Source organism: Elephantulus edwardii, unplaced genomic scaffold (assembly GCF_000299155.1).
Source record: "Elephantulus edwardii isolate Elephantulus edwardi_28Jun2011 unplaced genomic scaffold, EleEdw1.0 scaffold00019, whole genome shotgun sequence".
Taxonomy (NCBI): domain Eukaryota; kingdom Metazoa; phylum Chordata; class Mammalia; order Macroscelidea; family Macroscelididae; genus Elephantulus; species Elephantulus edwardii.
The window spans coordinates 21,165,289-21,177,145 of NW_006399769.1; the positions used below are offsets into that span (position 1 = coordinate 21,165,289).

Consider the following 11,857-nt stretch of genomic DNA (forward strand, 5'->3'; position numbering starts at 1 on the left):
CCCCCAAAACTTGCCTCTGGAAACTCTATGAACTTGGAGAAAAGATGAACGTTTTGTGTTCAAGATGGGTGGTGATGAGTCATCTACGACTCTATAGCACTTAACAACAACAACAACAACAACAATGATATATTCTTTAAATTGAAGAACTAATTTGCCTGAAGAATTCTACAACCATTTCTAACAAACCAAACAAAAAAATGAAAGAACTTACACTTGATATATCACTTAAGGTTTAATTTCGACTGTGAGAATCAAATAACAGAAATAATTATGATTTAACCAATATAGAAACTACTTCCAAAATCTCTGTAAATGTTTATGAAAATTAATAAAATATAATTATAGAAAAAAAATCAAATTAAACTGTGCAGTTCCTGAGAATACAAGCTGTACTATAAACTTTCCCATATTTCCAAAAGTGCCTTTTGTAAATGATGCTTATGTACAGCAAGCATTCAATCAACACTGACTAAATTAGACATTGCCCAAAGGTGATGGATTATATAATCAAACAGTAAACAGGTATTGTTTTTAAGTAATCAAACAGTAAACAACTATTGTTTTTAAGTATCTAAGTAAAAACTTTTTTTTTTAAAAAAAAAAGAAACGACTTCCATCTCATGAGCAGCTGATACTCAAATTCTGTCAGGTAGCAGGAAAAACTTAAGAGGGCGAAAGGCTACTCCTCTCTTCCTTATTAGAAGCCTTTCCAGTTGAGCTAAATAAACTTTTGATTTGCCTAACATTGTGCAGAACATAAGGAGTCCTGGTGGAACTGAGCATTCTATGTTGAGGTGTTAATCAAAAGACTAGTGGTTCAATCCACTCACTAGCTGCTTCATGAAGGAGAGATGAACCTATTTCAATAGATTCATATTCTCAGAAATCTGATGGGTGCTCATTGTGAGTTGGAATCAACTTATTTTATTTATTTGGTTCAGCGTTTGTACATTAAGAATATAACAAAGACTAGAAATTAATACTTCTATCTTAGTGGTAATTTGTGTGGTTATAAATGGGGGTTCAGTTGATAAAGAGGAAGGGAGGATGGATATGGGTTGGCTGTTAACAGTCTTACACAAAGTAATTGAAAGAAATTATTACAATTAAGATTTCTATTTTCTGCTAATTACTGATTTGACTTGCTTATTCCAACTTGCTCTTCTTCGTGATTTGCTGCAATATTTTTTCTGTAATGTTTTATTTCTAGTAGATGAGATGTAATATAACACTTGTACCTTTGATTTTTTAATCAATCATCTTAATAATTGATGTTTCCTTTTTTTCAGGTATGTTTACTTATCACAAGGATTCACACTGCCATTGGTTCAGGAGCTTTAAATGTGACATTTATTCTGAATTCTGATCGGTTTAGTTTTGTTTGCAAAGGAAGTTTCTCTTCCTAGGTTGTATTTGCTTTTGAAAGCACTTTGATCAAATAAATGCCATTTAATTTTTTCTTATAGGGAAAATAAAAAGAAATTATTGCCATCTTATCTCTTTTATTCATTCTATGTTCTGGTTGCTATGTGCCTTTGAGTCAACTACCATTCATAGTAACTTTATCAAGAACTGCTTAAGTCATACCCAATCCCGTGCCAGCCTCAAAATCTCCAATATGCCTGAGTCTGTTATTACCGTCATTGTGTCAAACTATCTCTTGCACTGACTTCTTTACATTTCCCAATATGATATCTTTTTATAATGGATTGAACCCTCCTGATAACATGTCTAAAATATGTGAGATCAAATGTCATCATTCCTGCTTCTAAAAAGTTCCCTGGTTGTGCTTTTCTCCAACACAGATCTGCTTGTTCTTTTAGTAGTCTACAGGATAGTCAATAGTTCTCACCTACACAGCAATCTCAATGACATCCATTCTTCTTTGATCTTCTTTATTAGTTCTACAAATTTTGGATGCATACAAAGCAACTGAAAAAAAAAAATACCATGGCTTGGACAAGGTGTACCTGAGTCTTTAAACTGTAATCCTTGTTCTTGAACATTTTGCAAAGGTTCTTAACAGAAGATTTTTCCATTGTAACATGCCTTTTGATTTCTTGACTGCTGCTTCCACGTGTAGATAGCTATCTGACAGAAATTTGGAAGACAACTACTTGATCAATTGACCTGAAGAGATTAATATTTGCTTCCATTCCAAAAAAAGATGATGCAGTAGAGTGCAGAAATTATAAAACAATGTCATATGCAACTAAAACCTTGCTGAAGATTGTGAATAATGATGAACCAACTACCGAATGATTGGAACTGTATGTCCAGAGGGAACTGCCAGAAATTTGAGCTAAATTCAAAGAGGCTGTGGAACTAGAGATATCATTGCTAATGTCAGATGAATCTTAGCAGAAAACAGAGAATACCAGAAAGATGTTTACTTGTGTTTCCTTGACTATAGAAATACAGTGGGTGGTGGATTTTAACAAACTATGACTAACAATAAGAAGAGTGGTAATCACAGAAGTCTTAATTGTGCTTGTGTGAAATCTCTACATAAGCCAGGAAGCTGTTGTCCAAACAGAATAAAGGAACACTAGTTGTTATTAAGTGCTGTTGACTTGAGTATGACTCAGCAATGCTATGGACAGAGGATCTGAACCCCGTCCTATTCTGCTCCATCCTCACACTTCCTGACACACTAGAGCCCATTACAACAGTCACTGCTTCTATCCACCTGGTCAAGGGTCTTCCTCTCCTTCGCCGACCTTCCACCCTTCCAAGCATCATGTCCTTCACCAAGGAATAGTCCCTACTTGCAACATGCCCAAAGTATGTAAGACGAAGCCTCCAAAGAGCACTCCAGCTGCATCCTCTAAAAGACATATATGTCTATTCTTTTGGCAGTCCATGACATGTTCAGTGCACATTTAATGATCCTGATATATGCTGTTTTCCTAATATTCCTCCTTATTTTTACTTTGATAGCCTTAGTATTTACTTTTATTTTGAAAATGAAGACTATTCCTGAGGAGACATGAATTTTTATGATTGTTTACTTGTTTTGGCAAGAAGTTAGTGTAAGACTGAAACCATTTACCTTCAAATTCTTGAAGTTAAAACTTAATTACATCTTAATTTAGAAACATTTTTTAATGAAAGATGATAAGAAAGATAGCAATTTGGTTATTTTCAGTTTCTAAATTTCACTTTATGGCTCAGGATTCCTGAGGCTTTTAAGTCAGACATGAAAGAAAACTGCATCCCGTAAATCACAAGGCAGATTAGGAAACACTGTGAAGACCCTTCCCCTTCATCCTTCTTTCTTGTTATTCCTTCCTTCAAAATTCCTTCCATACTCCTGATCTTCTTAAAAGAGGGCTTACTTTCACATGACAATGCATTATAAATGCATAGATCTCCAGAATATTCTGCCACTTATCGAAGACATTTCTCGCAATTTATTCATTACTTGTCTAAAGGTCTTACTGAAAACAACTTAATTTTGTGTTTGAAAAAAAAAAAAATCCCACCAGAACTCTCACATCTAACATATCAGTTTCCTTCTTTACTATTTTCTCTCAGGACCAGATTTTATTAAATCTAATAATTGGTGCCTTTGAACTGTGGTGCTGGAGAAGAGTGTTGAATGTACCATGGACTACTAGGAGAACAAACAGGTTTGTCATGGAAAGGATGAAGCCAGAATGCTCCTTAGAGTCAAGGATTCTGAAGCTTCATCTACATACTTCAGCATGTTGCTAGGAGGGACTGGTGCTTGGAAAGTGACATCATGTTTCAGAGAGTGGAGGAACGACACAGGAGAGGAGGACCCTCGATGAGATGGATGGATTCTGTGAGTGGAGTGGTGGCAATGAGTGTGTATGAGACGGTGAGGTTGGCACAGGATAGAACGACGTTTAGGGCTCTTGTACATAGGGTCGCTATGAGTCGCAAAAGATTCGATGGCACATAACAACAACAACAAGACATTATTATTTATGCACCACTGAGAAAGAAAAAGAATACTTGAGTGAAACAAATAGTTCACATGCTCAGCTGCTATTTGAAGGTTGAAGATTCCAGTTTACTTATGAGTGCTTTGGAAGGAAGACTTGCAATCTACTTCCCAAAATCAATTACAGAATTTTTCTGTGAAGCACAATTCTACTCTGACACACTTGTAGTCCTGGGGACTTAGAGTCTGCTCCATGGCAACAAGTTGTTTTATAATGCAGGGAGGAGGGAAGGTCTTTCCATGACAAAAACGAGGCATTATTGACTATAACATGCATCTAGATTTTACAGTTGTTGACATATTAAAAATATCCTTCCCAGAATTGAGACAACTTGGTATTTGCCTACATAAATACATATTTTTATGCTTATAATCATAAACTAGAAGCCTCTGTTTATTCTTTCATTCAAACTGTAAATGAACATTTCCTGTATTTCTCCATTTACTTCATAATTACCATGTTAATGACTGCATGGTTTTCCATCTTGTTGATGTGCTATAATTCACTGAATCATTTTGCTTTTGTGCATTTAGGGTGTTTTACGATTTGACAATAAATATCTCATAGATGTAGATTTTTTGCTACTGTTGTATAATTTATTTGTCTCAATCCTCAAGAGAATAGTTTTATGTATCAAATGATATATGAAAATTTTACATTTCATGCTCTTTTTTTATTACATTCCAAAATGACTGTATCAGTTACCAGTACCACTGACAAAATTAGAACATTTCTATAGAGATCATCTTAAAGTTAAAAGCTATTTTTTTTAAAAATTCCAAAACAAAGAAAAAACCCTGGTTTATTTTCTTTTCCTAATATGCTTCAATATATACCAGATCTACAGAACACATGACCCTTTTCTGGGTGACAACAGCATGCTACAAATGGAAGAGAAAAGGCACTAAGGCACAAGAAGTCAATCCTGGATCAGAAGTTCAAGGCAAAGGATTTTCCCTCAGAACAGTTTAAGATAGGTTGTTGTTATTGTTGTTATTAGCCATTGAGTTGCTTGTGACTCATAGCCGTAAACCTAGCTTTATCATGCATCAATTGCATTGCCTCCAACACACTCATCCCGACTACCCCAGTTACTGAATCAATCCACCTCAAAGAGGGTCTTCCCCTCCTGTGCCGTCTCTCCACTCTACCCAGCATGATGTCCCTCTCCAAGGACCTCTCCCTCCTTACAACATGTCCAAAGTGCGTCAGACGAAGTCTTAGAATCCTTGCCTCCAAGGAGCAGCCTGGATTAACCCTCTCCAGGATGAATCTCTCTGTTTTCTTGGCAGTCCATGGTACATTCAATACTCTTCTCCAGCACCACAGCTCAAAGGCATCAATTCTCCTTCTATCCTCCTTAGTCATTGTCCAACTCTCTGATGCATAACAAGTGATTGCGAAGACCATGGCCTGTATCAGATGCACCTTAGTCTCCAGAGAGACACCATTGCTCTTCAGTACTTTGGAGAGGTCCCTAACAGCAGACTTTCCCATCACAATTATTGTTGTTGTTATGTGCCATCGAGTCACTGGCGACTCATAGCGACCCTATGTACAACAGCCCTAAACTCCGCTCTGTCCTGTGCCAATCGCACTGTCTCTGACACTTCCATCCCAATTATCCCAGTAACTGAATCAATCCACCTCAAAGAGGGTCTTCCCCTCCTGTGCCGTCTCTCCACTCTACCCAGCATGATGTCCCTCTCCAAGGACCTCTCCCTCCTTACAACATGTCCAAAGTGCGTCAGACGAAGTCTTAGAATCCTTGCCTCCAAGGAGCAGCCTGGATTAACCCTCTCCAGGATGAATCTCTCTGTTTTCTTAGCAGTCCATGAAACCCTCAATATTCTTCTCCAGCACCACAGCTCGAAGGTTTCAATTCTCCTATCCTCCCTAGTCATTTTCTAACTCTCTGATGTATATAACAAGTGATTGCAAAGACCGTGGCCTGTATCAGATGCACCTTAGTCTCCAGAGTGACATCATTGTTCTTCAGTACTTTGGAGAGGTCCCTAACAGCAGACTTTCCTATGGCAGTACACCTTTTAACTTCATGGCTGCTGGTGCCAAGAGTGTTGATGGTGGAGTCAAGCAAACTAAAGCTGTGAACAATCTCAATCTCTTCACCATCCACCCATCTCAATATGTCTTTTAATTTCTTGGCTGCTGGTGCAAGATTGTTGATGTGGACTCAAGAAACTAAAGTTGTGAACAATCTCAATTTCTTCACCATCCATCCTGATGCTGCCAATTGGTCCAGTTGTGAGAATCTTTGTCTTCTTAATATTGAACCTCAATCTGTATTGAAGGCTGCAGTCCTCGACCCTCTGCAGCAAGTGTTTCAGGTCGTCCTCAATTTCAACAAGCAGAGTTGTGGCATCTGCTTAACGCAGATTGTTGATAGAGCTTCCACCAATCCTGATGCCACACTTTTCAAGCTACTTTGAAAGAAATAGCAAAAAATAAGGCCCCAGAAATAGATGGCATACCAATTGATATATTTCAACTAACAGATGCTGCCCTGGATGTGCTCACCAAATTGTGCCAAGAAATCTGGAGAACAACCACTTGGCCAACTGACTGGAAGGGATCTATATTTGTTCCCATTCCAAAGAAGGGTGACCCAACAGAGTGTGGAAATTATAGAACAATATCATTGATTTCACATGTAAGCAAGATTCTACTGGAGATTATCCAAAAATGACTGGAACAACACATCAGCAGAGAACTGCCAGAAGTTCAGGCTTGATTTAGAAGGGGTTGTGGTGCTAGACATATTGTAGCTAATTTTAGATGGATCTTAGCTGAAAGCAGGGAATACCAGAGCAATGTCTATCTGTGCTTCATTCATTATGCAAAGACATTTGACTGTGTAGATCATAACAAACTCTGGCTGACTCTGAAAAGTCTAAGGTAGGTAGCCTTCCCTAATATTAGTACCTGGTATTAGGACTTAGAGACTCTTAATCTCAAAAGAGATACTGGTTGCAGCACAAGAAACTGGAAGCAGCTTCAGGTGGTCAGAATCACAGAGGCTCAGAAGGCTTGAGATATAATTCATCATAACAAGCATGAGATAGGGGAAGATAGGTGTTGAATGTCCTAGGTGGGAGAAGAAGGGAATGCTGGTGGAGCAGGGAAAGCAGTGGGTCAAGACACACGTGGGGACAACATTTAATCAATTGATTATTTCTATAATTAGGGAAATATCTTTCATCTGCTCTTTTCTGTAAAATGCTTCTCTGTCAGATACTGTTCTAAGTTTGATCATTCAAATTAAGACAGACAAGGAAGAATTGGCCATCCACTTCTGAAATAGCAGGTCTTTGAAAACCTTATGTACAATAGAGGACTTTTAGACCAACAGATATGGCAACTGTGGCTGAGCCCTCAAGTATGGAAACACAAAGGAGGAGGATACTAGAGATTGGAACATGGAATGTAAGATCAATGAATGTGGGAAAATTTGACACTGTTGAAAAAGAAAAGAAACATAAATATTGACATACTAGACATTAGCAAAATGAGATGGACTGGCATGGGACATTTTGAGTCAGATGATCATTTGATCTACTATGCAGGAGTTGAAAAGGTGAGAAAAACTGGGTAACTTTCATAGTTAAAAAGTCATTTCTAGGTGTGTCTTAAATACAATGTTGTGAGTGACAGGATACTATCCATATATCTACAAGGAAGTCCAGTGAATACCACTATCATTCAAAATATATGCACCAACAACTAGAGCCAAAGAGGTGGAAATAGAAAAATTTTATCAATTTTTGCAGTCAGAGATCAATTGGACACGCAATCAAGATGCGTTAATAATAATGGGTGACCGGAACGCGAAAGTTGGGAATAAAGAAAAAGGATTAGTAGTGGGAAAACATGGATTTGGAGATAGAAATGAACCTGGAGATAGACTTTTGTACACTGGCAATTTATTTATTATAAATACCTTTTATAAACACAGGGTATACACATGGATTTCACCTGATGGTATGCATAGGAATCAGATAAGTTTCATCTGTAGAAAGAATTTCTGGAGAAGCTCAATATCATCTGTGAAAACTAGGCCATCTGCTGGTTGTGGATAAAACGACCAACTACTCATAGGCAAGTTCAAGCTGAAGTTAAGGAAAATGAAATCAAAGCTACTGGAACAAAAATTTGACCTTGAGTACATGCCACCCAAATTTCAAAACCATCTCAGGAACAGGTTTGAGGCCTTGAACACTAATGAGAGAAGACCAGATGAGCTGTGGGAAGATACCAAGAATTTCATCCAAGAAGAATGCAGGAGGTCATTACAAAGACAGAGGAGGAAAAAAATACCACGACGAATGTCAGAAGAGACCCTGAATATTGCATTAAAGCACTGAGAAGCCAAAGCAAAGGAAGAAAGTAAGGGGTTAAACAGAAGATTTGAAAAGGCAGTAGGGGACGACAAAGTAGTATAATAAAATGTGCAAAGAACTGGAGTCAGATAATCAAATAGAATTCACTCAGCATTTCTTAAGCTCAAGGATCTGAAGAATAAATTCAAGCCTTGAGTTGCAATACTTAAGGACGCTTTTGGCAAAATATTAAACGATCTAGGAAGCATTAAAAGAAGATGGAAAGCGTATACAGAGTCATTGTACCAAAATAATTGGCAGACACAGCAGAATTTCATGAAACAATGTATGAGCAAGAGCCTATGGTGACGAAGGAAGCAGTTCAAGCTACTCTGAAAGAATTGGCAAAAAAAAATAAGGCCCCAGGAATTGATTGTGTATCAATTGACATATTTCAATAAAGAGACGTTGTCCTGGATGTACTCATCCAGTTATGCCAAGAAAATCAGGAGGACAACCATCTGACCAGCTGACTGGAAGAGATCTATATTTGTTCTCATTCCAAAAAAAGTTGACCTGACAGAGTGCAGAAATTATCAAACAATATCATTAATATCACATGTAAGCAAGATTCTGCTGAAAATGATAAATAAACCCGACTGGAATGGAACACGTCTGTTAAGAGAACTGCCTGAAATGCAGGTTGCATTTAGAAGAGGTACTAGGGATATTATGGCTAATGTTAGATGGATTTGGGCTGAAACCAGAGAGCACCAGAGGAATGTCTATCTGTGTTTCATTGATTATGAAAAGGCATTTGACTGTGTGGATCACAACAAACTGTGGCTGGCTCTGAGAAGAATGGAATCCCAGAACACTTGATAGTGTTTATATGAAACCTATACTTGGACCAGGAGGCAGTAGTCAGAACAGAGCAAGAAAACATTGCATCGTTCAAAACTGGGAAAGATGTAAGCCAGGGATGTGTTCTATCTATATATCTTTTCAATTTATATGCAGAACAGATCAACATATGTTGTTGTTGTTGCTATGTGCCGTCGAGTCGCCTGCGACTCATAGCGACCCTATGTACAACAGCCCTAAACTCCGCTCTGTCCTGTGCCAATCGCACTCTCTCTGACACTCCCATCCCAATTATCCCAGTCGCTGAATCAATCCACCTCATAGAGGGCCTTCCTCTCCTGCGCTGTCCCTCCACCCTCCCAAGCATGATGTCCCTCTCTAAGGACCGGTCTCTCCTCACAACATGTCCAAAGTATGTTAGACGGAGCCTCAGAATCCTTGCCTCCAGGCTGGGCTATATGAGGAGAAATGTGACATCAAGAATGGAGGAAGACTCATCAATAGCCTACATTATGCAGACAGCATAGCTCTGCTTGCTCAAACTGAGGAGGATCTGAAGCACTTGCTCCAGAAGGTCAAGGACTGTAGCCTTTAATATGGATTGAAGCTCAACATTACAAAACCAAAAATTCTCACCACTGGACTGATTGGAAGCATCGTGATAGTCAATGAAGTGATTGAGATTGTTAGCAGCTTCACTTTGCTAGGCCTCACAATCAAGTCTCTTGGTACCAGCAGCCAGGAAATGAAAAGATGAATTGCATTGCTACTGAATCTCCCCTGTCAGAAACCTCTCTAAAGTACTGAAGAACAACAATATTAGTCTAGAGAAAGCACATAAAAGCACAAGAGATCATTACAATGACGTGCACATCTTCAATCTGGACCACCTGCACGTCGACCAAGCTGTCGCCCTTGGGGATGGGCCTCAGCTTCAGGTCAGGCTGCCAGATGTCTGTCAGGGCCCGGCATGATCATCTTCGGGGGCCACTCGAAGCAGAGGGTCAAGAAGGGCGTGGACAGGGGCACACTGCACTTGGACATATTTCTGCTGAAGCCCGAGGGTGGGAGGGAAGGAAGGTGGACCTGGACGATGATTCCCCCTCGGGAATGTCAACCCTACCCTGAGGTCTGGCTTCTCAGTGGCCTTAGCCCTGAATCAGCACACTTTGTTGCTCTTTGGAGTGTGTGTGTGTATGTGTGTGTGACCAGGAGAAGTAGGAGAGCCTGGAGGGTGAATTTCCAAAGACCTGTACTTGTACGACTCAGCCAGGAGTCGCTGGTTTGCAGGGCAGCTCAAGGAGCCCAAGAGGGAGAAGTGGAAGAGGCGAAGGTGTGGTAGGAGGGTGGAGTCTCCAGGCAAAGAGAAAGCCCCAGCAGAGGAGCCTGGTCCCCCAGAGCCCCAGGAGGTGGTCTGCCAGGTGACCACTGAAGACGGCACAGTTGTCACCATCAGACAGATGCTCCCTGCTGAGGGCAGCGTGGGCAGACAAGGATGTGGACGTGGAATAGGACAGGCCTCCTGTGGAAGCCCGGTGTCCTCGCTGCAACGCCGCGCTGGCCATGAAGCGTGGGCAGCTGTACGTCTACAGGGACATGTTCGAGGCAGGAGACTGTCACTTCCCTCTCAGCGACCTCCACCACCTGGATCTGCAGAAGATGGACGGCTGGCAAGCTCTGGTGGACCCGGGGACTCAGTGCTGGCTGGAGGAGAGCGACTCGGAGGAGGACGCAGAGGAGGAGGAGGGTACGGGACAGGAGAGCAGTGAGGAGGAAGAGGAGGAGGACGCAGATGAGGCACCCCCACCGGTGGAGCATGCGGAGAGCTTCGGGGACTATGCATCCAGGAGCAAGGCCCACTGGACAGCAAGTGCGCGGGAGGGCCTGAGCCCCAACGCCAAGGACAAGAAGGTGCTAAGGGCTGCCCAAACAATGGCCAGGACCTCGCCTGCTGTGGGATGTCTGCACAGCATGGATGCCTGGACAGCGCCAGTCCACTCAGGGACCCAGAGGACACCATCTCTGTCACACTGTAGGGCGGGTCCCGTGGACCAGTTTTACTGAACAAACCACCCCGTCCCGCAGAGCCTGTGGCTTCTGGAATAAATCTCAGTGGATCGGGGGGTGGGGGTGGAGAGTGAAGAAAAAAGAAAGAAAACCACTCATAGCGACCCTACGAACAAAAGGCCTGAAGCCCTTCTATGACTACCAACATTTATCAAAGTTCATAGTTTCTGGAGGCAAGTCGTTTAGGAAGTGAGTTCTCCTAGTAGTCTGTGGTATATTCAATATTCTTCTCAGGCACCACAGCTCAAAGGCATTAATTCTCCTTCTGTCAGTTCTAGGCATTGTCCGGCTTTCTGATGCATAACAAATAATTGCAATGACCATGGCCTGGATCAGGCCTTAGTCTTCAGACTGACATCATTGTTCTTTAGTACTCTGGAGAGGACCCTGACAGCTGACTTTCCCAGTGTGATTCGTCTTTTGATTTCCTGTCTGTAGACACCCAGGCTGTTGTTGTGGAGCCAAGCAAACTGGAATTCTAATCGTTATTTTCAGTAATATCCAAGTTAGTTAATTTTGTTGTTGATGTACCATACTGTCAGAACTGACCCGTAGCTGACCCTCCAGAAGGTTTTCAGATGAAAAAATTACAGGAGAGTAATTGTGATAATTATT

General features: G+C 40.8%; 1 pseudogene; it reads left to right on the forward strand.

Moving 5' to 3' along the window:
* Nucleotides 1-11,239, forward strand: part of LOC102873569 — a 105,369-nt pseudogene extending 94,130 nt beyond the window's left edge.
* The last annotated feature ends 618 nt before the right edge of the window (nt 11,240-11,857 follow it).